Source organism: Hesperophylax consimilis, chromosome 22 (genome assembly GCF_061612785.1).
Source record: "Hesperophylax consimilis isolate HC1 chromosome 22, BYU_Hcon_1.0, whole genome shotgun sequence".
Classification (NCBI taxonomy): domain Eukaryota; kingdom Metazoa; phylum Arthropoda; class Insecta; order Trichoptera; family Limnephilidae; genus Hesperophylax; species Hesperophylax consimilis.
In genome coordinates, this window is record NC_142857.1 from 21,818,619 (window position 1) to 21,842,912 (window position 24,294).

At 34.2% G+C, this 24,294-nt stretch overlaps 1 protein-coding gene and 2 non-coding genes across 5 annotated transcripts in view; 2 read left to right on the plus strand and 1 right to left on the minus strand.

Moving 5' to 3' along the window:
- PIG-S (phosphatidylinositol glycan anchor biosynthesis class S) overlaps window positions 1-24,294 on the minus strand; it is a 166,700-nt gene that overhangs the window by 34,389 nt on the left and 108,017 nt on the right. The gene's annotated exons all lie outside the window — the stretch shown is intronic.
- On the plus strand, window positions 4,093-4,211 carry LOC149413237 (5S ribosomal RNA). The gene has a single exon (XR_016304477.1). It is a non-coding gene; the product is annotated as a 5S ribosomal RNA (ribosomal RNA).
- On the plus strand, window positions 4,534-4,652 carry LOC149413238 (5S ribosomal RNA). Its single transcript, XR_016304509.1, has one exon. It is a non-coding gene; the product is annotated as a 5S ribosomal RNA (ribosomal RNA).

Here is a 24,294-nt window from a genome sequence, read left to right on the forward strand (position 1 = left end):
TAAATTAACCCACTTTCCGACATCGGATCGATCCGAAACTCGACAGACAGACGCGTTGTCGATGACAATGCATTCTATTAACTTTTGGTGTCAATCACGTACACACACGCGGAAATACACGCATTTCCCTGAAATTGGATGACATTAAAGCATTTAATATATGAAATAAAATAGTTGAAGCGACTCGGTATTGGCACACACTCCTTGCCTCATTCACATTTATACATTGTATCATACATTCTCTTACATTATTCTGAGTCTTGACATGTCTTCCTCTGGCCTACCCGACTTTTGCTAACATTCATTCATTCGCACTCATTTCTTCGCTCATATTCGCTCTACATGCCCAAACTATCTGAATAACTTGTAAATCAATTATTCATATTAATCAATATTATTCGGTGATACAAAAAACCATAAACCAATTAAAATATTTATTAAATGGCCAAATTATCCTGTAGGTGAGTCAAGGTCTTTTTTTATAACATCTTAAAATTGGGGCAAATATTTGCCGTATATTTTATGGCTAGCGACATTGCAGTTATAACAGGGTGTATCGGCAAGTACCCGACAAACTTTAACCAGCTATTCCTCAGCACATTTGGAGTAAAAAATGTTATGGGCGCTTTGCTGTCCGGTAACATTTTTTTTTTCATTAAAAAAAAAATAAATAAATAATCTACACTCCGTCACTGTCATTTGCATTCTTTCTCGCGTTCAACAGCTGTTATTAGCAAGTGTGTCAAAAAGTGTCCTCGCTCGTTCGTACACACTAAATAATAATAGTTAAAAATGAGACGAATGGTGCCGTGCCATTTCGTTGTGATTGTAAAAGCGCGCCAACGTAGGTACGTACGTACATTATTCAACGAAACTCGAACAAAATATTGCCAGACGGGTTTTCAAACTTTGACAAAGGATAAAACATTGGTGACATGTGGTGAAAATATGAATAGTAAATTTTTTATTAAAAAAAATGTTACCGGACAGCAAAGTGCCAATAACATTTTTTACTCCAAATGTGCTAAGGAATAGGTGGTTAAAGTTTGTCGGGTACGTGCCGATACACCCTGTATAGTCTCACAGTTTTAGCAAATAGTTTTCTTATCGAAGAAAGCAATCACTTTGTGACTCGATTTGATGTTTTAAAACAACTTTTGTATTTTTACGACAGATTTTTTTATTCTTATCTTTTTTTGAAAAATTACAATGAAATTAAGAGTTAACAAAATATAGGTAGCATAAAAATAGATATTCTGCCAATATCGTCTAAATCAACGATAATATTGATAAAATTGTTGTCTAAATGGTATGAAACAACGTCGCTGTCCGCGTCCGTCTGTTTGTGCGCTTAGCAACTGAGTTTGATAGGGTTTTCACTTTCATTTATAGAATTTCTTCCGGAAGGTTTATATATTTATAATACATGTATATTATATTTATAGAAAGTAGAGAAAAGTCGATATTATGTAATCAAGTCGTAAAAAAATATTTACGGATTTGGAGGATTGTTAATTATCGCCAATTTACGTGGATTGGATGGTTCTGTGGTTCTCCAATCCGCAGAACCCAAGGTTGCGTGGTTACTCTCGGTGTGTAAAATCATAATTCGAATATTTAAAATTTAGTTTTATTTTAACTAACTCACGTTACAATAATTTTATGAACAAAAGTAGATCGCGTACGTTAGAGGGGATTTAGGGCTAAACCGGCGGCTGAGACCACTGGAGAGAGAATGAAATATTTGCCGCGCGAGTTTACAGTGATACCAGTCTCACATAAATGTAGATAAAAGTAACGGTGTTATTATTTTCGGGAGATGTAAACTCCCTATAATTTACCCTACACTGTAAATATCACTGAGTTTACAGTGATACCAGTCTCACTTAAATGTAGGTAAAAGTAACGGTGTTATTATTTTCGGGAGATGTAAACTCCCTATAATTTACCCTACACTGTAAATATCACTGAGTTTACAGTGATACCAGTTCACTTAAATGCAGGTAAAAGTAACGGTGTTATTATTTTCGGGAGATTTAAACTCCCTATAATTTACCCTACACTTACATTGCTAATGCTGGCTGGCTAAACCTTATGGGATACATAAAAATAATGTACTACGGAATTGTATATACTAAAAAGTATAAGTCCCCGAGCAACACCGGGTACAAGTCATCTAGTTTACAATAATTTATAAACTAGGTAGAAATAGTTCGCATTTACGGCGTTTGAAGTTTGCCAAGTTCAAATTATTGTCAAATACATTTATATCGTTAAAATATTTGTTACCACGCGGTGTAAACATGGTTTTAACGTTGTAGTATTGGGTAATGTAAACTAGTTGGAATGAAATGTATGTGTATAAAAGGTTGTTGTTTATTTAGTTGTTCGTATAGGTACATGCAGATTTATGAAATGCAGAAGTTCACAACAGAATAATAGAATTTAGAGTTTAACAATTTTAATGAAAAGGTCTAATTATGTCTAATTTAAGATTGTCACGGTCTTGATATTTTAGAAGCATGACGTGCAAAAAGTGTACTTTAATAAAATAATTAGAGAATTTAGAATCATTGTAAAATTATTCAGAGTGACAGTTTATCTAATCTAATATATATTATACAATGAAACCCGTGTTTCCCTAACCGCTTAATTTTCTTCACAACCAGCCACTGCCACCCACCGGTGGTTATGGTGGTAGATAGCCTTTGGTGTCACATCGAAAGTAAGAGAGTTTTGTAGAGGTGGCTGAGCGTGGGTTCCGTGGGTGTCGAAAATGTGCTTTGCTATGGGAAGGCCGCGAATGCTTCAGATTATTTAAGAATGGGTCCGCCGACTGTGTCGGTGAGTCTGGAAGGTTCCAGAAAGTTCATGAAGGTTGTCGAATGCTCTAGAAGGTTCTGAAAAGAGAAAATTCAAGTAGGTTCTATAAGGTTTCAAACGGTGTGGCGGAGTGTGTCAGTGACTATAGAAGGTTCCGGAAAGTTCGAATATGCTCTTGATAAATCTGGAAAGAGCCACAGTAACGCGTGGCGGGGTACAGCTAGTGTTTCTATAAATCGTGTTTTTGTTCATAAAACAGACAATTTACTATTATATTAGTCAACTTCAATAAACATATTTACAACTTAAGTATATTATTTCGCCATAAATAAATCCATTTCATTATATATCTAAAAAAAACTGAAAAAGTAAAATAAAACAGTCCTCGAAAATTTAATACAGGTTTTTAGGTATTTCATGATTTACAATTATGTTTTGATTTGCTAATTCAATGAATAAATTATTGGTAATTTCCAAACCAAATACAGACACCCATATGATGATATCCAAAAATACAGCAGTAGGTGTTTTCCTGTTTATTGTTTACCCGAAGAGACAAGGGGAAAACCCCAGTATGGGAGAGATAAACTTGTATAGAATTATCTTTTAACTGTCTGGACCATTGATGTATTATACTAGTCTATGGTCTGGACGCAACAAAACTAAATTAAAGGGTAAACAAATTAACCCGCAAAACAACATAGTTTTCTATTTTAAAATACATCTATTTTAAAACTTTATTTGTCGTTTGTTTAACTGAGTATTGAAAAAAGTATTGAAACTTCCTAGGAACCTACCCAGGAAGTGGAGCCGACAGCTTTAACATCGTTGTCAAATGCCAATCGGCTAGGACCGACATTTCGTATATTAAGTGCTGTAATGTCATCCGATTTTAAAAAAAAAATGGGTGTGTCAAGCCTACGCAAGACAGAAGTGAAACTTCTAGTATTCTTCTCTCTCTCTCTTTTCATTTCATTCTCTCTTTTTTTCTGTCTATTGACATATTTATAAGTAGCATGTGATAAAAAAAATTAAAAGTTATAAAAAAAGAAAAAAAAAATTAGTTAAAGCGGGGATCGAACCTCGGTTCTTCACGACCACAGTCGTGCGCTCTGCCTGTAGACAGCGAAGATGAGTTAGGAGAGTGAGTTAAACTAGGTATATAATATTTACACCTTGCTAATGTTTTCAGTATTATTAGGGCTTTTTTATACTAATTTTCATATATTTATTGGCAGGTAGAGTAGAAATTAATATTGTTTAGCGTTTGCCAACGACCATACCATGTTGAACACACCGGTTCTCGTCCGATCACCGAAGTTAAGCAACATTGGGCGCGGTCAGTACTTGGATGGGTGACCGCTTGGGAACACCGCGTGCCGTTGGCCTATTTTTTATTTTAATTTCATGTTTTTTTTATTTTTTTATCATTACTATAATTAATAATATCATAAAATTCTTTAACTTTTCAAGTATGCTACAGGCCTAAAATATTACTTAGTGGATTGATATTATGGTCAACCATTGAAAAAAAAAATTCCTACAAACTTATTAATGTAATTACGATCTTTTTCAAGCGCGTATGTAATGATTATTTTTATCAACCTCGCACACACCTTGCTAATTTTTTCAATATTATTAGGGCTTTTTTATACTAATTTTCATATATTTATTGGCAGGTAGAATAGAAATTAATATTGTTTAACTTTTGCCAACGACCATACCATTTTGAACACACCGGTTCTCGTCCGATCACCGAAGTTAAGCAACATTGGGCGCGGTCAGTACTTGGATGGGTGACCGCTTGGGAACACCGCGTGCCGTTGGCCCATTTTTTATTTTAATTTTATGTTTTTTTTCATTTTTTTATCGTTAACATCATAAAAAATTTTATATCATTCTTTAACTTTTCAATTATGCTACAGGCCTAAAATATTACTTAGTGGATTGATATTATGGTCAACCATTAAAAAAAAAAAATTCCTTAAAAACAAAAAAATAATATTCCATGGCCGAGAATCGAACTCGGATCAACTGCTTCGAAAGCAACTATGCTGACCATTACACCACCAACGCCAGTTGTCGAGATGAGCTAAGAAGCATTTATATTTTACTTCAAAACTTTTACTACATCAAATGAACTTTAATCGGTCCCGCATTTTCGTTTCGGTCATGAGTTGGTTTTACTCCTCGAAATTGCATGACGCGCGTAAAGAAGTTTCACTTCAAATGCGTGTATTTCTGTATGTGTGTACGTGATTGACACCAAAAGTTGATAGAATGTGTGTATTTGTATATGTGTGTACGTGATTGACACCAAAAGTTGATAGAATGTGTGTATTTCTGTATGTGTGTACGTGATTGACACCAAAAGTTGATAGAATGCGTGTATTTCTGTATGTGTGTACGTGATTGACACCAAAAGTTGATAGAATGTGTGTATTTCTGTATGTGTGAACGTGATTGACACCAAAAGTTGATCGAATGCGTGTATTTCTGTATGTGTGTACGTGATTGACACCAAAAGTTGATAGAATGAATTGTCATAGACAACGAGTCTATCTGTCGAGATTCAGCTCGATCGGATGTTGGGAAGTGAGTTAATTTCTGGTTCCAAGAAGAGCAATAAATGAAGAGATTCAAATAAATGTATTTAAAAACAAATAATCCAAATAACAAGATATTTAACGATGATTTTTTTTTGCAAAAAATCTATTTATTTAAAAATATAATATACCTAATTGATACAGAGTAATAATTCGGTAACCGGACAACTCAACACTTTGAAAACTCAACACTGAAAACTCAACACTTCGACAACTCAACGCTTTGACAACTCAACGCTTTGTAATGTTGTGGAATGTTCTCGAATTCTCTGGAATGTTCTGGACTGTTCTACAAATTTCTAGAGGGCGATACTTCCAGCCCTTATATCTTCAAAAGCACGGCCTTCAGGTAAACACGGGAACCTTCTTCATGGATGGGGGATAGAGGGCTACCACACCACATAACTCCCTTGATCTTACCACGACTCGTTTCCGAGTTTTAGCAGCACGTACATTGTACACTTACTTTTATAATATATATTGATTAATTATTTATCTTATAGATGTTCGTTGTAAAGTGAATTATAATTAATGGTTTTTATATTCAATGAACAATGTATATTAGATATATGATTAAAGTAAGAGATTTTTGTTACATCTTTTTAATTGATATAAGATATAGGTACCTACCTATACATATCAAGGGATATTTCTGGTTATTTTATCGCTCTTTTTAAGAATGCAGCTCTTTCCTTAATTCTTGGCGGTAAAATGAAACTAGAAAAAAGCTTCCAGCGAAAGAGCTCTTTTCACATTGGGGGTCGAAAAGTACCCCTGTTTCTCTATCCAATTCTTGCTACGGCTGGAAAAAGACTCCGGACGTTTTTTTATTCAAAATATTGAAAATGGCATATACGAAGTACCTATATAACTATTTTCGTTGACAAACGAAGTTCTATTTTAGACGATTCGGTAAGTTATATGGCTCTGGGTGACAATAGCAACTTAGTTGTAATTATTAATCAATGTTCTTGATTCGTACCGATTATCGTCAATGCCATTATAGGTAACCGAATCAAGGTGAAATGTGCATTCAATATTCAAGTCTCGTATAACATTTCACGGTCGCACGGTCGATAACTAAATAAATATATTATCAATATGTGCAATGAACCGATGTTGAAACACGAAGTGTATTATTTAAATGAATTACATGAATTTGAAATGGTAACTCCTCAGCATTCTCGACGAGACTAAAGAGGAACCGCGAGAGTGTAGTCGCAACGCTCGTCTGGCCTTGCATTTCTTTACGTTACCCTGAAAGGACTTTGTCCCGCCCCAGTTTTCTAGTGCTCAGACTCAAAGGACGCGAAGCAAACCATCACCGAGAAGAGATGGTGCTGATAATGGGCAAACATAGTACCTTCAACACATAATAATCCAAGCATTCAATCCAGCGCCATTTGACATAACACAACACAGTGAGACGTCTCACCAAGAGTGTATGTAGAGTCTACAGCTATAGCAAGTATTTCGCGATACGACATAACACAACATAGTGAGACCTCTCGCCGAGAGTGTATGTACAGTCTACAGCTATAGCAGGTATTTCACGATACGACGTAACACAACATAGTGAGACCTCTCACCGAGAGTTTATGTACAGTCTACAGCTATAGCAGGTATTTCGCGGTACGACGTAACACAACACAGTGAGACGTCCTACCGAGAGTGTATGTACAGTCTACAGCTTATTAAAATTCTGTTAAAAACGGGATAGCATACCATTTCCTAATAAACTTTTAGCACATTCCTAATATATTGGAACACTTGTTCATGTACCTGCGTTTGTTCTGATAGTACACAATGACGAAATGCGAAAGTATTCTAATTTTTTTGAACACGGGTTCGAACATCGCCATAACACATGCGCATTTTATTGATGGTTTATTAGGAATTCATTCGTTAAAGGCTTTCAGTAATTTTTAACCCGAATACGAATAATTTGAAGAGATTCTTGAAAATACGTAAGTTTTTTAAACCACCACAGAGAAGAAAGAGTCCTGATAAGAGTCCGGACAAACACAAGACACTTTTCCTTCAACAAATAATAATCCGAGCAACAACTGCGCGATAAGCCAGTGAAATGGTAGCAATATAAGAGAGACGTCACAACGAGAGTGTACAGTGTACAGCCACAGCAGGCATTTCGCAGCCATAACTTATGTGAAAAAACAGAAAAGTATATTTTGGCAACATTTAAATAAATTTTCCGTAGTAAGCGTTCAAAAAGAAGAAGAAGATGGTTTGAAAGGGAGATATGTAAATATGAATGTTAGAGGGATCGCGCTAATATTACAAAACGATAATGATTGAGAAAATATTAAATAAAACGAGACTCTTTTAAAATAAAGCAAAAATCTCTCAGCCATTTTGCATTTAAATATAAACTGTGATTTTTTGTGATAAACGTGTTTTAAATAATTTTCAGAGCATACTTAGCGATTTTTTTTATATCGTGGGAATTTCATATAATTACCGTTTCGGCTATACAAATGTACAGATACTGTATTCAAAAACCACATATATTTTTTTAGGAACTTAAAAACTTAAAGCGTTCGAGAGAAATATGTTATAAATCGGTAGAAATGCGGTGGCTTAATATATATAGCACAAGAAAAGGCGTTAAAAGTTGACCCAGCGGGAACTTAGCGACCGAAAAAAGATAAACAAATCGTATGAAGTTATCCTACTAAACTTCTTACGTGAACTGGGTGAAGACTAATAAATTTCTCTTGGTCGATAAGGCGGCTCGCTAAACAAAGCAAGTTTATTTGGGTCAACCAACATCAAATCGGAAACTTCTGAAATTAAACAACATAATAGGAACAAAAACAAATTAAAAAAATTAAGTGCCTACTAAATCACATATCTAAAAAGACACTACTTTTTTTAGATAAATTTCATCAACACTAAGTACAGAACTATATTCGTGCATGTGAAGAGACAACTCATAAATCAACGATGCTAATCGAATTATGCACTTATTGTCGCAATAAGTCGGACGAAACTGTTGAACCAAAAACCATTGATTATTATTCGATAAAATTACGATTAGTCAGTGGTACATCCTTTCATACTTTTTATACTTATTTTAATTTATTCAATATTTCATACTTGATTTATTATTTTAATGTACTGTATATATAATCAACCACCACGACACGGGCATGTGCCTAGCTTGGTGATTTTAACATACCAAAAAAGTGTAAAAACCAATAAAAACACAAAATATGGAAAAAAAACATCTAAAACGAAAGTACTTACCGACTAAACACAAACGCTTTGCGCACGAGTCTAGCAGCCACTAAGTTGATACGTGACGGCTATTATTAGCAGAAGCATCTAAATTTTTATTTGGTGCTCGTCATTTTGACGAACGTTAGCTATCTAGGGTTAATAATGTGTAAACATGTATTGATTTTTATCGTGTTTGAAATTGGGGTGAGAGTTACGATCCTCGCATACAGCAATGAGGAACCGACTTTAAAATAATCGCGATTGATTTTAAGGGTACTATGCCGTGTTGCGCGTCCGCCTCTTTTAGCCAACGTATCAGACAGCGCAACAAAAATAATAACGTAGCGAATAAACGATAATTTTTATGTTTATTATGTAGAACTAGTATTCCGAAAGCTAAAATACCGCAATTCCACAGAGGAAGATTGGTGGCTGTTAAAATATCATTTTATACACGGAGAAAACTTATTGTTATAAAATATTGCTAGTTTATTAAAAATCTCTTCAAATTATTCGTATTCCTTCTTAAAAACTGGACTACAGGCCTTTGAAGAATCAATTGACAGATTTCCTAGTAAAATATCAGTAAAACACGAATGTGTTCTTATAAATTCTAATATTTTCGCATTTCGTCATTATATAATAACGGGATAAACGCAGCTGGTCGTGTTCCGATATACTATGAAAGCACTATAGTTTTAGCACTATTAGGAAATGGTCTGCTATCCCTTTTTAACAGGATTAAAAGAAATCAGAAATACTCATTTTTCTCCTGGTATGTTTAACTGTACATTTTTACAGTCACGCACCTTCGCGACACTTTTGGTTTCAATGAAGCATAAAAAGTATATAATGGGTTGGTTCAATGACAAGGCCTTGTCCTTATTGGAATGTTTTTTGCTTCTTCTAAGAACTTCATGTACTGATCGTGATTGGAATTAAATTTATTGTTTTTAAATTTAATTTGCCATTTTACAAAAATATAGAGGAGCGCCCAGGTGGGTAAAACCGACTCTTGCATGGCAAGACGGGACGACGCTCTTGCACGGAACAACGGTGCATTCGGTCAGCCTCGTGACACGTTTTTTCAAAGATAACGAAAGAGTGCGGAAATTATAAATGGCTGATTATTTATATATCACAATAAAATATATAAATTTGTTTTAGACCACTTTAATTTTAATTACACTCTACCGGTTTTGGAAGCACCCTTCCTTTGTCAGGAGAATATTAAAACTGAAGAAATGTTAAAACAAAATGAGAATTGAGTTTTAATATTCCCCTGACGAAGGAAGGGTGCTAGGTATATGCATATATTAATTTGGCCACGCATTAGACAAGGATCCCAAAAATGAAACATCAAACATACTACCTACTTCACTACTAATTCTTCTACCATTCACATTTGCGTCATATATTCTCTTTACACACCGTTCTTCGCTAATTCTCTCTACATGCCTAAACCATCTAAGCGACCATTTCTTAATCTTACTCATTACGATTACATCAGCCTTGCATTCTGTGCGGATCTACACATTTCTCACACGATCATACATGGTTTTACCACACATACGCCTCAAGGATCTCATTTCTACCTGTGCCCTGTGCTAGTAATTTAAATAAAAACAAACAGATTTTGACAAAGACGAAGTGCACGAGGAATGTAAAACTAGTACCGTATCTGCGAATTTGTTTACAGTAGTTACTTTCAAAGGGGTAAGTATGTTAAAAACATTAGTTTGTGTACTTTCAATGACACCTCATTTTTAAAACCAACAAATTACACCAACTTTATTAAATTATTAGACGTTTAACGTAAAGCGAAAACAACACTGGCATTAAAATAACATTGACATAAATTATTATACTTTTTTTATAAAAACTAACAAAAAAACGCTGTTGCCTTGTAAACCAAATAGGTATACAGTATACAGCGAACTTGTTCATTTACATTTTTTTTAAATTCTCTTAAAAAACAACTTTATATAAAAAAATCAACTCTTAAATAACAAAGTCTTAAATCCGTGTTAAAATATATTTTAATTCTTTTTTTGAACCTTCCTACACAGGAACTGAAGTCAACTCTACCAACTTCGCCAAATGCCGACCGAGAAATGAAATTCAGAGAAATGCGTTTATAACAGCTTGTGTATGTGGTTTTTTTTATTTATTAACTTTCAAAAATACAGTTTTTTACTATTAAGCCCCGTTAAATTGACTAATATCAGTTTGTCATCGGCTTCTTTTAACAATTATTTTTTAAATACATATACAATTTTAACAAGTACATAAAATATACACATAATTACATTAGTACAAAAAAAATCTTTCACATAACCATTTTTTTAACATACATTTTCTTCTGTGAGTCAATTCACAGCTTTTTATTGAGTTTGGTAACATGTTGTAAATTATTGGAAGAGGTATTCTAGAGTTCTTTGACTGCATTTATTCGGGTATCTGGGAACTACAAGTCCATCGTTTGCAATTAGCCTTGTATTATTTATTTATTTATTAACGGACATCGTCCAAATTACAAAATAATAACACGAATAAATTAAAAAGAAAAATACAGGAGTAGACAAAGGTACATGAAAGCAAAGACATATTGTAGATATAATATAAGAAAATAAAGTGACAAGTCGAATCAAGTCAAAAATACGCCGTGGGTCAGGACCACAGGACACTTGTAATATTCCGTCACTTGTTTAGCGACTGAAATCGCAAAAATCATTCAGACTTATCCCAAAAAAGTTAAGGTTTTGACTTGAGTTGACCAGTCTTCACATTCTGGACAATGGTGAATAATATCCATAATTTGTCGAATGATGGTTGAGGAAGAGCAATTCATTATTTCTGAGTCTTTGCGAGGTGATATTGAAGGGAATGAGTTGCAGTAGAGTAGGTGAATCAATAATACCATTTATAATTTTGAAGAAGCAAATGAGGTCATTTCTTTCCCGACGGACTACCAAAGGAGAGAGGTTTAAGTTAGTTCAATTTCATCATATGAGTATTTGCCTTTTTCTAAACCTAGCCTCCTAGCAATCCCTCTTAAGAACCGATGTTGAACAGATTCAATGCGTCGAATGTGGACAGCATAAAAAGGAGACCAAATAACACAAGCATATTCAAGATGGGGGCGAACCAAGGAGCGGTAAAGAGTTCTAAGGGTATTTACGTTTTTGAAGTCCGAAGTGATTCTAGTGATAAAACCAAGTAGTTTGAGGGATTTATTAACGATTGCAGTTATGTGATCCCGAAAAGAAAGCTTGCTATCAAGAGAGACACCAATGTCTTTTAGATGTAACAGTTGTCAAGCAAATATTATTAAGTTTGTATTTGAAGACAATCGGTTTTTTTGATCTATAGAAGGACATAATTTTGCATTTATCGACATTTAGTTTCAAACAATTAATGAATATTAAAACAATTAATATTATGAACATGTGTCACTATTTTATTATGTTCAGATTGAGATGTATGTTGACTCGCAATTTCATGCCACAATATAGCACGAAGAGATAAAAAAATTACAGATAGTAATGACGGTACGTTATGTCTTTGTTCGTATTTAGTTTTGTTTAATAATAATTTTACCAAAGAATATTGGAATGGAATGGAAACAAAATGGAATTAATAGAATTCATTGTCATCGACAACGAATCTATATGCCGAGTTTCAGCTCGATCGGATGTCGAGAACTAGGTTAATGTCCGCTTTCGAGATTTGCATCGATTAATTCATTCACTCCCAAAAACAAAAGTGAAATTTAAATAGATGTATACAAATATAAATGATACATACTCCATTCCATTTGGAATTATCACTAAATAAGAAAATGTTATGAATAACGCGTGAATGTTAATATGTTAGTCCCCGAACGCGCCGCGAGCGATTTCGCAAAAAAATACTGCAAAAAAACATCGCGATATATTCCGGGTAATATAGAGTAGCATAAGTTATCATAACTCCACGTGATTTACTATTATGGTCACGAGTCGGGCCCCCAGTGACGTAAAGGCGTCGAGGGCGGGGGCGGATTCGGCAGGGAGGGCGGGAAGTAGGGTGGGGAATGTCAAGACGAGAGGAAACACACTGCTACCCGGTCCCACTACAATAACAGCCAAGACGGAATTTAAATTAAAACCATAGACATATGAATATTAGCCCTAAGTGATTAAAAGCGTATTATCCCCACTCCCCATACCGGTTCCATTGGAGCCGGCTGTGCTCGCGTATGGCCTCAAGTGAAATTTGAAAACGTGACGTCATCATTCTTGTGCGAACTATGGTCGAGGCATCATCGGTTCATTTTACGAAATAACACGGCAAAATGTTGACTTGTACTATGAAAACTTGTTAAAATAGATTTGAAAAAGAGAATAAACCCAATTGTCGTATTACATTCCATATATAAGCATTATTTTACTTTATTTTAAGCATATTCACATCGTATAATATAGATCAGTTTTAGAAACATATACTATCACATCGAGAAACGTCTGGACGCGAAACACAAAGCTGATTGGTTGCTGGGAAGTAAATTATGAACATTTATAAAAGTGTCTTAACTAAATACTTAAACGAAATATTCGACTCTGAAAATAGAACCGATTTTTTTTGCCGAATTTGGACTTCGCAAATTTGTTCATAACGTGGCGAGTAATTTGCGCTCCCATGTAAAAATGTCTATTCATTCAAAAGCAGATTTTACTTTTAAGAAGTAAATGGTGATATTATAATGCGAGATGCCTATTTACTGTCAGATTGATTTATTGACGAATCACAGTCAGCTTCACTCCCTTCGTTCTTCAACAGTTGATTTTACCCCTCGCCATTATCTTCTCGTCTATTAATTCCTATGTCTGTGATTAAAACTAATTTCTACTGCATTCAGTCTGATCAAATCGCCACTTTCATGTCAGTAGCGACCAAATTATTTATTTATTTACTAGCTGACATGTACCCGGCGTTGATGGGGGTTATCCTTAGGACGTAGACATAAACCATCACTTACTTTTCTGTAGGCCTTTTAAAGATGTACAATTCCGTAGTACATTATTTTGATGTATCTCGTAAGGTTTAGCCAGCGTTAACAATATAGTGCCCGAAAATATATTTTCACGACTTGATTATAAAAAATCGACTTTTCTCTACTTTCTGTAAATATAATACGCATGTATTATATATGCAAACCTTCCGGAAGAAATTCTCTAAATGATACTGAAAACCATATCAAATTCCGTTCAGAAGCTTAGAAGAACTAAGCGCACAAACAGACAGACGCGGAGAGCGACTTTATTTTATACTATTTAGAGATTAACGACCTTTTTAGGGATTTTTTTATCATGCGTAACTAAACTATTTCAGTAACAATTTTTGTATTTATTTAGTGATAAATTGAAGATGTTCACCGACTCAGAATAATTGTTTGCGTTCACTAGTACGGGGTAGCGACTGAAAACGACACGACCCTCCCGACACACCGAGATCGCTCCCATGTTTTATTTTCATTCGGAATTATTGATTTTTCAATCAGCCTAAAATGGTTAAAATCAAAACGGACCATGATTGATTGATCGAATCACATCGTCACCGACGCAAACTTTTGCCATGTTGCTGAAAAACTTGTCGAAAGAAAAAACATTCCTTACTTGTTCGTGGTTATTGGCTTCATTTGATTATATAATGGTACGTATAGTTTCGCGCCATTTGCAGTTACTTCGTTCCTTTCCCATAAGTTGAGGTTCAGCTCGGCAGTTTAGCTCGCGTATGTATACGTAGCATAAGACTTGCGACAGTTTTTAGATTTCATTATTCTATTGTGTAATGAGTAATGACCGACAGTAGTTTTTTACGGGCTCAGTTCATATGCCGATAAAACCGAATTTTACGGAGGTTACTTGAAAAAGTGAAACGAAAAAACACAAGAAAGGTAAACATCGAAATCAAACTAACCAATGAGTTAAATATTGTAAAAAAAGATGCAATGCGGCACTGCCAAAGAAAATATTAATAACCTGGCGTCTGGAAAGTCTTCAGCGCACTCCCACGATAACCGCTAAGTCTCAAGTCAGACATTTCTTAATGATGATGAAAGGAGAGAAGCGTTGGCAGTGAACCAGATCTAAATAATAAGTCCTTCGGGTTGCGTAAGCACTTCTTTACTAACAAATATACACCATCACCTAGACAATAATGGCTTCTCCTGAGTTTTGATGTCTACACAAAGTAGGGGATGACGTCTGGACACTTATGTTTCTTTGAAAGCCAAATTACTTTGCAATGTTCATTTTTTTTCTTCTTTGCATGGCGGAGGATTGTTGAAAGAGTTTCTGATATACTGCTGAGGTTATCCAGCTAATCTACAGCTTCAGGAGACACTTGGTTCAGCACAGATGTGCCTCATTCTTCACGATTCTAACATTCTTCTGCGATGTGTTTATAGGTCGTGGTGGAATTCTGAGGTTATTAAGCCAATCTACGGCATCAGGAAACACTTGGTTCAGCTCAGATGTGCCCCATTCTTCACGATTCTAACATTCTTCTGCGATGTGTTTATAGGTCGTGGTGGAATGCTGAGGTTATTCAGCCAATCTACAGCATCAGGAAACACTTGGTTCAGCTCAGATGTGCCCCATTCTTCACGATTCTAACATTCTTCTGCGATGTGTTTATAGGTCGTGGTGGAATGCTGAAGTTATTCAGCCAATCTACGGCATCAGGAGTCATTTGGTTGAGCACAGATGTGCCTCCGGTAAACTAGTGGAGTGAACGTTCTTTTGCGATGTATTCTGTAATTTGTTTGTGCCCACATTCACACAATTCGAAGTACTTTGGGACCAATTTGCGAATCATATTCCCACAACGACGATGAATATTTTTCCAGGATTAAACACAAACTTGTCATATAGTGTTGTTTTTTTTAGGTTTGAGTTAGCCTGTATCAGTCAACATGCCAAAGACTATGAAAACTAGTATAATATTTAAAGGTTAAATAAGATATTTTTATCCTGTGCGTAAATAGTATTGAGTGGTATTTTTGAGTGTTGGAATTTTTGGATAATTGGTTTTATTGGAATGGACCCACTCGTTTTATCGTCGACTAGACTTTTACTATTTCTGCAGTACATATGAGAGCAGGCGATTGGGAGTAATTAATAGCCATTAGTAGGTGCCTTCTCAAGGAATTATAATAAGTCTGCGCGTTAGAACGATCCTTTATTGACCGGTTGTGCTTTGCAGTCGTCACAATACGAGTAACATAATACCTATATAAAATTAACGAGATCGTAATTTTTACTTGAGTTTGGAAAATATATTTTGGCTAGAAAAACATTATTTGCGATTGATTGACACCCGTCCAAATCTTATGTTTCCACTTCTGTAGCATAAATATCATATTTTTGAATCATAGAGAAAATATTTCGGAAATACTTCTTTCAACAATAGGCTCACAAAATAAACTGTTTAGGATTTGGAAGTAAACAAAATAGTTGACAAAATATGGCATGTTGGTAACATCGAAGAGCAATTCTAGCTGAAGGATGAGATAATAAGGCATGTTGGTGAGATCGAAGAGTAATTCTAGCTGAAGGATGAGATAATTAGGCATGTTGGTGAGGTCGAAGGGCAATTCTAGCTGAAGGATGAGATAATAAGGCATGTTGGTAAGATCGAAGAGCAATTCTAGCTGAAGGATGAGATAATTAGGAATGTTGGTGAGGTCGAAGAGGAATTCTAGCTGAAGGATGAGATAATAAGGCATGTTGGTGAGGTCGAAGAGCAATTCCAAAGCCTTGGTGAATTTTGGGCGATATTATCTTTTACACATAATTGTGATGTGCCAGATAACATGATTCAATAAAGAATTTTTTTTTAACAAATAACATTTTCTTATTAGCTGCTAATATCGATCCGCCTTATTGAAATATCTTTACATATATACTACAAGCTCTAAGTTTTGCACATTTGTAGAACTTTACAATACCTGCACTTTTACTAAAAACTAACGAAAAACCAGCGAATGATTGTAAGATTTGTGAAGCTGAAAAAATTTACAAAAAAATATATTTCTCTTATTATCATTGCCTTTCAAAAGACGAAGCGAAATTTACCTTTCGAATGAACACCGTTAGTAAACATAAAAATTACGATATCTGTCAAAAATTTTAACAAAAGAAACACACATTTCAAATATATAATTATTAATTGATTAAATAATTTTGATAGGTACTTTATCGCTTGTCTGAATCGTTACAATTTCTAAGAAAAGTTCCAATTTTAAAAATCAAAGCAAAACCCAGTTCTAGAGGCCATTGAACAAGGTTACACAGAGACACACCATCAAACATGTTATTTTTAATAAACTTTTGTAATTTACCTATTATTTAGAAATATAGTACCAGCAATAGTAATATAGTGAGAGTAGTGATTTACGTTTTCATAACAAAAATAATAAAATGAACTTGGGATATTCGTAAATAACATACAGAGTCAGCCACCCCTAGCGTCAGGACGCCAGCAAATGACGTCATCGGGAAAGGGTCACAGATCGATAAAGGTGAATCCTGGGGGTGTGCGTCCCCCTGGTGACGTCAAAGCCAGCCATAACATCGTTTCCCTGCCATATCGACTAAATTGACAATTGACACGACCTACGTAAAAATTCTACCTTACCCAAACACGTTGTTTTCTCAGATTTGATATAAATTCCGATGAAATATCAGAGAGTCAATTCTGAAGTCTATGTATTTTCAAATATAAAAGTCTGAAAGGGTAAAAAAATTCGAACGATCAAATGAAAAATATGTATGGCTTCTTGACAAAGATTTTTCAGTGATAGCGAGCAAAATATAGTTTCGATAATAGACAAAAATGTGGTGCAGATTTTATAGCGCCAAACACATCGTTAGAGTGTTTTGGAGGTTTACTTCTTGGAAATCGTTTATAATATTATCACTGAATAAGTCAATAAAATGTTGTTATTTCAATTCGTTGGCACCCAAAAGGAACGAAGAGAGCTCAAAAGCCACCTAAAAACCTACATGTTTCGTATCAATAAGCATGATCTGGGAAAACAGTGTTACGTACAAATATGCATATTTAGCATAATATTCACATTCAGAACGAACAAAAAAGATATTTATGTGTGGTTAACCAGCGCTCAAAATTATAAAAATCTATTCTTAACTTAGTCGAACTTATTTACATATTATATTACGTATTAGAATAACTTTTTAAGGTTGTATATATAAGGTTATATGTGTAATACATAATCATTGAAGTAGAAGATAACACTAATGAAACGTAAAATACAACAAGACACAGAAAATAAAAAGACTATTAAATTCCATGTGCCGACTAGGAATACAAGACAAAATATAACATTCTTCTGCAATACATACACGACCAACTATCAGACACACTCACTGACCAATAGGATGCATGATCTGGGCAACAAGTATGGGGGTGCTATTGATTTATTTATTGACTCCATTTATAGAATTAAGCATAATCTATACCAACACTTTGTCGAATCCTACAAATTAAAGTAGCGTTGGTAAATTAGTTTTAATGTTTTGTCTTATATGTAGTGTTGTTGTTATTTCTTTTTTACTTTATGTTACTTTTTACTAATATTGCTTCATATTTAGTTTTTTTTAATTATTTCTTAATATTTTCTCACTATACTTGTATTTTGTACCTACTTTACAATGGATTACATCTATTTACTGTCAGTATCTCCTGTATAATACAGATATTCTCCTATGTACACTGCATCCATATTTATTTATTTATTATTGGATAATTTGTATAGCGCCGCTTTTGTGAGATATCACCTCAGGGGCGCTTTACAGTTGATGCAGGTATTACAGAAAATATAAATATTACAAAAATAGAGTGAATTTAAGTTAAGTAAAATGAAGTATAGGCACATGTGACACGAAGATAGAAGATGGAGACTCTGCAGCAAGAATCCTAGGTGGTGAGGAAACTGGGCCAGCTGCTGCAGCGAAAGAGTCCACCGCGTCCACCAACAGTGCCAGCACGAGGTTCGTCATCCGTCCAGGTATGTGATGCTGCTAATAAGGCGCTGACACACTATCCTCTCACAGATACCAGACCTTGGCAGCACCGCTGTGACGTTCTACGAAGATAGAAGATGGAGGCTCTGCAGCAAGAATCCTAGGTGGTGAAGGAACTGGACCAGCTGCTGCAGTAAGAGAGTCCACCGCGTCCAACAACAGCGTCCAGGTATGTATCTGCTGCTAATCCATGTATCACTTTTATGTTAAAGTCTTTTTAGGCGTATATATATAAATAAATAAATCCAACCAAACTTTTCAATTCTGAAAAGTGTCTCGCCAGGGCAATACTGAGTATCCTTACAGTAATGAACATTTGTTCGTATTATGGCCAACTTATCGACCAGCATGATATAATGTAGGTATTCCAATTCGGAGACAACTAGAGCATTTACTTGAGTCTTGGCGAACTCAGTTGGGAGAAAGCTCTTTAAGAATTTTAATAGCCCGATAAAAGAAAAAATGGTTTTTCCTGTATCACCAAATAAGGTATTAATTTAAAACCAAATGCCAAGAAAACCAGCTGAATTCAATTGACTCATTTCATCATCACAACATTTCAAAATAATGTTTATCCGTATACTAAAAATATGTGTTTTTAAAAATTATCTAAGCTTAGTGCTAAATCACTATTTTGATTCATCTTTATAACGAATTGGTGTACATTATGAATACCAAAAAATATGCTTTAGATAAATTGAAGGTTTTCCTATCGTTTCGCTTGAAAAGAATACAAATAAAATGATAAATTACTCAATAAAAATATAAATGTAAACTAAAATATTCTAGAAAATGACTGTGAACAGTGAATTGAACTGATGTTATTATTATAGAACACATCTTAATGCGTTAAAATATTTTAATTCGAGTAGAAAATATTGATATCTCATCATAAATTAAGTAATCAATGATGGCAGAAATTCGATGAAACTCACAATCAGCAGATGTCAAAATATTTATCGTTGTTGTGGCGGGAATAAGGATTCCAACCGAGCGGAAAAAATATATGCACAGAAAAGACTGCAAGCTATAAGAAAACAAAAACATGGCTTTTCTAAATCGCTAACGTTACGGTAAAAAATTCCCAATGTTCATGTTAATTTGAATTAACACTGGGGCTGAAAGGGTTAAGAATGCGGAAAATTTTGTGCTAAGTTGCGCTGGGTATATTCGCACACGGGGTTCACTACTGTGGTTTGAAAATTATTTGAAATAAATTATGTTTTTTGAAAATCTTCCTAAATATTTAAATTGGGTTTTTGTTTGTTTCATACCGACCGCAGTGGGATTGACCTTACCATTAACCGACAAAACCGAGGTACGGATGACGTCACGCGTACCTCGACAGATTTCTATTTTTTTCGGTGGGCTTTGAAAAATGAAAACTTTGAAAATTATTTCAACTATGAAGTCGACATTTTTAAAAAAAAATAAAAAATACCGGTATTTAAGTTAGGAAGTTAACAATAATAATAAAAATTAATTGATATGTATTCTTAAGAATTTTGCTTCAATTAAAAATTGTGGGCAGTCTATATAAAATTCATTATCATTTCGATGCAATATAATTAACAAAATAAGATAGATGTGCACTAAACGGACTCCATGGACAAAAATATTACTCTGCTAAATTCTCTTAAAAATACTTGGCATCCAAAACTGAACAACGGTTTAAAAATATCTAACAAATATTTTAGTCTACAGTTTGTGTATGTTTTGCGACTCGTCTGGAAAATATTTATTTAAATTACAAAAAGGAGCAGTATGTCTTTAAAAAGAAAAAAAGCTTTAAAATAGATTTTATAAATTTGAAGTAAATGTTGTTTTAAATATGTTCTTGTCACTTAGAAGATGTTACTTCTTGGCGAATTATAGCTAACATGTCAAAATATATTTAATTAAAAATTACGAGAATCTAAGAGAGTAAGGTTAGGTAATAAAAAACAAGTTAAGGTTAGGTCAGGTAATAAAACGAAGGTAAAGCTACGTCAGGTAATAAAAAACAAGGTATGATTATTAGGTTAGGTAATAAAAAAAACAGTAAGGTTAAATTAGGTAATAAAAACACAAGGTAGGGTTATCTTAGGTAATAAAAAACAAGTAAAGATAAGGTTAGATAATTAAAAACAAGGTTAGGTTAGGTTATGAAATAGAAACAAAAGGTAAGGTTAGGTTAGGTAATAAAAAACAAGTAAAGATTAGGTTAGATAATTAAAAACAAGGTAAGGTTAGGTTAGGTAATAAAAAACAAGGAAAGATTAGGTTAGGTAATAAAAACAAGGTAAGGTTAGGTTATGAAATAAAAACAAAAGGTAAGGTTAGGTTAGGTAATAAAAAACAAGTAAAGATTAGGTTAGATAATTAAAAACAAGGTAAGGTTAGGTTAGGTAATAAAAAACAAGGAAAGATTAGGTTAGGTAATAAGAACAAGGTAAGGTTAGGTTATGTAATAAAACGAAGGTAAAGCTACGTTAGGTAATGAAAAAAAAAACAAAGTATGGTTATCAGGTTAGGTAATCAAAAAAACAAGGTAAGGTCAAGTTAGGTAATAAAAACACAAGTTACGTTTCGGTTTGACAATAAAAAACAACGTAAGGTTATGAGAGCATCGATTTGTATATAAAAGGTAGTTGTTGGTAATTAAATTAAAAGCTACCGCGGCACATAAACAAGTCGGTCAGTAAACAACTTTTCGTCAAAATATACAATAAAATAACCAAGTCAATGCGTAGGTTTATTCTAAAAATAAAATAATCAATGCATAGCTTGATTCACGATAAAACTAACGTCCAACGTAAAAACAATAATATTATGAAAATGGCGTAGAAGTATTGTGTAGTTTGTGCGTAAGTACATACCACGCATAGTATAACATTTAGAATCGGGCCGCTAACAATAACACTCCTTATGTAGATGGCGATAACGTTTAAATTCCCGCTTAACACGATCCGCCGGTTTTGATTTATACAAGAATAAAAAAAACGAAAAATAGCGTGCATTATTTTATTTTGCAAAGTTCAGTCACAAATATTTAAATGTTTTACGATCATTTGCTAAATAACTTAATTTGCCACATTGTACAGTAAAATCATAACCGAAAAGGAGTTCGTAAGTAGGAGATTTTGAACATTGCTGGTTGAAAAATAAAGTTGGTTGTTTACAGGTGGAAAAAATATAATAAGCAGTAATTGTTGATTGAGGTACTAGTACATATTGAATTATTTGGCGGGTTGGAAATAAGCCGACATAGCTCAGTGGTTCAGAGCACCTGACCGGATATCAGAAGGTACGGGTTCAATTCCCGTTGGCGGCATTTATTTTTACTCGGGAGATATTTTCAATTTGTACTGATATTTCACCCGGCGTTGCTGGGGATTATCATTAGGAGATAGACATATACCATCTCGGACATTTCTGTAGGACTGTTCAAGATATACAATTCCGAAGAATATTATTTTGACGTATCTCATAAGGTTTAGCCAGCCGAATGTAAACGTCCGAAAATATAAATTTATATATATAAACCTTTCGGAAGAAATTCACAATAAACCCTATCACAATCTGTTACGTAGTTTAGAAGAACTAAGCGCACAAACAGACAGACAAGGATAGCGACTTTATTTTATACTTTTTAGAGATAAATGCTCGTTTATTCAAATACCAAGATGTGTTCTACTGGGTGACCGGATAAATCATCAAAATGATAATTCATCACATCTTTAAAAAGTTATATAAAATCGTGGAAAGTGATTTGACAAAAACTTTATTAACTTGTAGGCGATGCCATACGTAGTAATTCAAAATCATGTGTTTTTGGTTTGAAAATTAGGTCGCCTAGAAATGTTTCAGATGCTTTAATTAAATACAGCGAGTAGAATACATCTTGGCCTTTGAAATAATCGAGTAATTTTGAGACAAGTCTTTTTATACGCCCAGAAAAAAATAATGGAAAGGCCTATGAAAACTGCTTTAAAGTTCAAAATCTCCTTCTTACGAACCTATTTTCGGTTATGATTTTATTGTATAATGTGGCAAATTAAGTTATTTATAAAATGATCGAAAAAAAAATATATATTTATGCCTGCACATCCACAAAATAAAATAAAACGCACTTTTTGGCCACGTTTTTTTTTCTTGCATAAATCAAAACAGGAGGATGGTGTTAAGCGGAAATTTAAACCTTATCGCCATCTACGTAAGGGTTTTTATTGATAGCGGCTCAATTTAAAATATTACACGACGTAGTGCATCGCCTTAAGTAGGTTAGGTTAGGTTTAAATTTTTCATCGTTTCTAATGACTTTATATCATTTTTAGAAGGTGTGTTGAATTGTCGATGTGTTGATTTATCATGGAACCGTTCTACTGGAAGTATTTAATTAAAACATCCAAAATATTTGCTAGCGATCAAATTTTCAAACCAAAAGCGCATGATTTTGGATTACTTCGTAGTGCTTCGCTAAGTCGTTAAGTAGTGGAAAAAAAAAATCTTTGAAATTAGTTAAATTAAAACACCGGATAAAGGTGAAGAAGTCAAGGAAGCCCAGTGAAACCAACGTGATCTAGTGAAATAAATAATTGAGTCATTACATGTTGAGAATTAAAATAACAGAAAAGTATGTATGAATGAGAATAAAGCAAGAAGTGTGGGTGCCTAGACATAGGTTTGTGGTGTTTCATTCTATCTTACTATCCCTGGCGTGATAGTTACTTAGTAAAACCCCTGTGTATGGAAGCAGAAGTCGGGGACACCCGAGGAAGACATGGCAAGATCAAGTGCCATAATAAGAGTCAGAATAATATAAGAGTATGTATGAATGTGAATGAGGTAAGAAGTGTGTGCCAAGACCGCGTTGTTTGGCGGTCCGTCCTATCTGCCTACCCCTGCGTGCAAAGGGATTGATGGTTATTTAGTTAGTTACTCTTGGTCGATGGTAAAACGTATTATCGCAGATTTTATGGTGGACTGTCTGAAAAGGTGAGCTGTTTTAAGTGTGGCTCATTTGCGTTTCAAAGCTTCCACAAAGCAGCGATCCGTTTGGAGCACCAAAAGCTATTGAATGCGTGAAATCCGAAGTCACGAAATTTGTGATATATCACTACCCAATTCATTTCCATCATGCGCTACGGAGTTGGGAAACATAATGTAACTAATGACATATTGGTGGTTCTAAAAGATTTTTCAATTATTTAATCGGAAAAAAATCTTTCAAGTCGTTTATTTTATGTTATAAAAATACTATACCATACTACGATATAAAAAATATAAACATACTGATGTTCGTAAATTCCCAAGCAAGTTTAGTAAATAATTTGACGGATTGACCTCGAGGATCCAACGTCCGCCCAAGGCCTGAACCCTTTTATAATTTTCGATCAATGATTCGTAAAGGTACCAGCATGGTTTTATTAGACCTTAATTATGTAGGGTCTGGATGTAATATGGAAGGGCCACGACCGGGCTGAATTATATTATTGAAACGACAATGAGTTCGAATTCAATTCTTTCAGTCTATTCAATTTTATTATCAACCA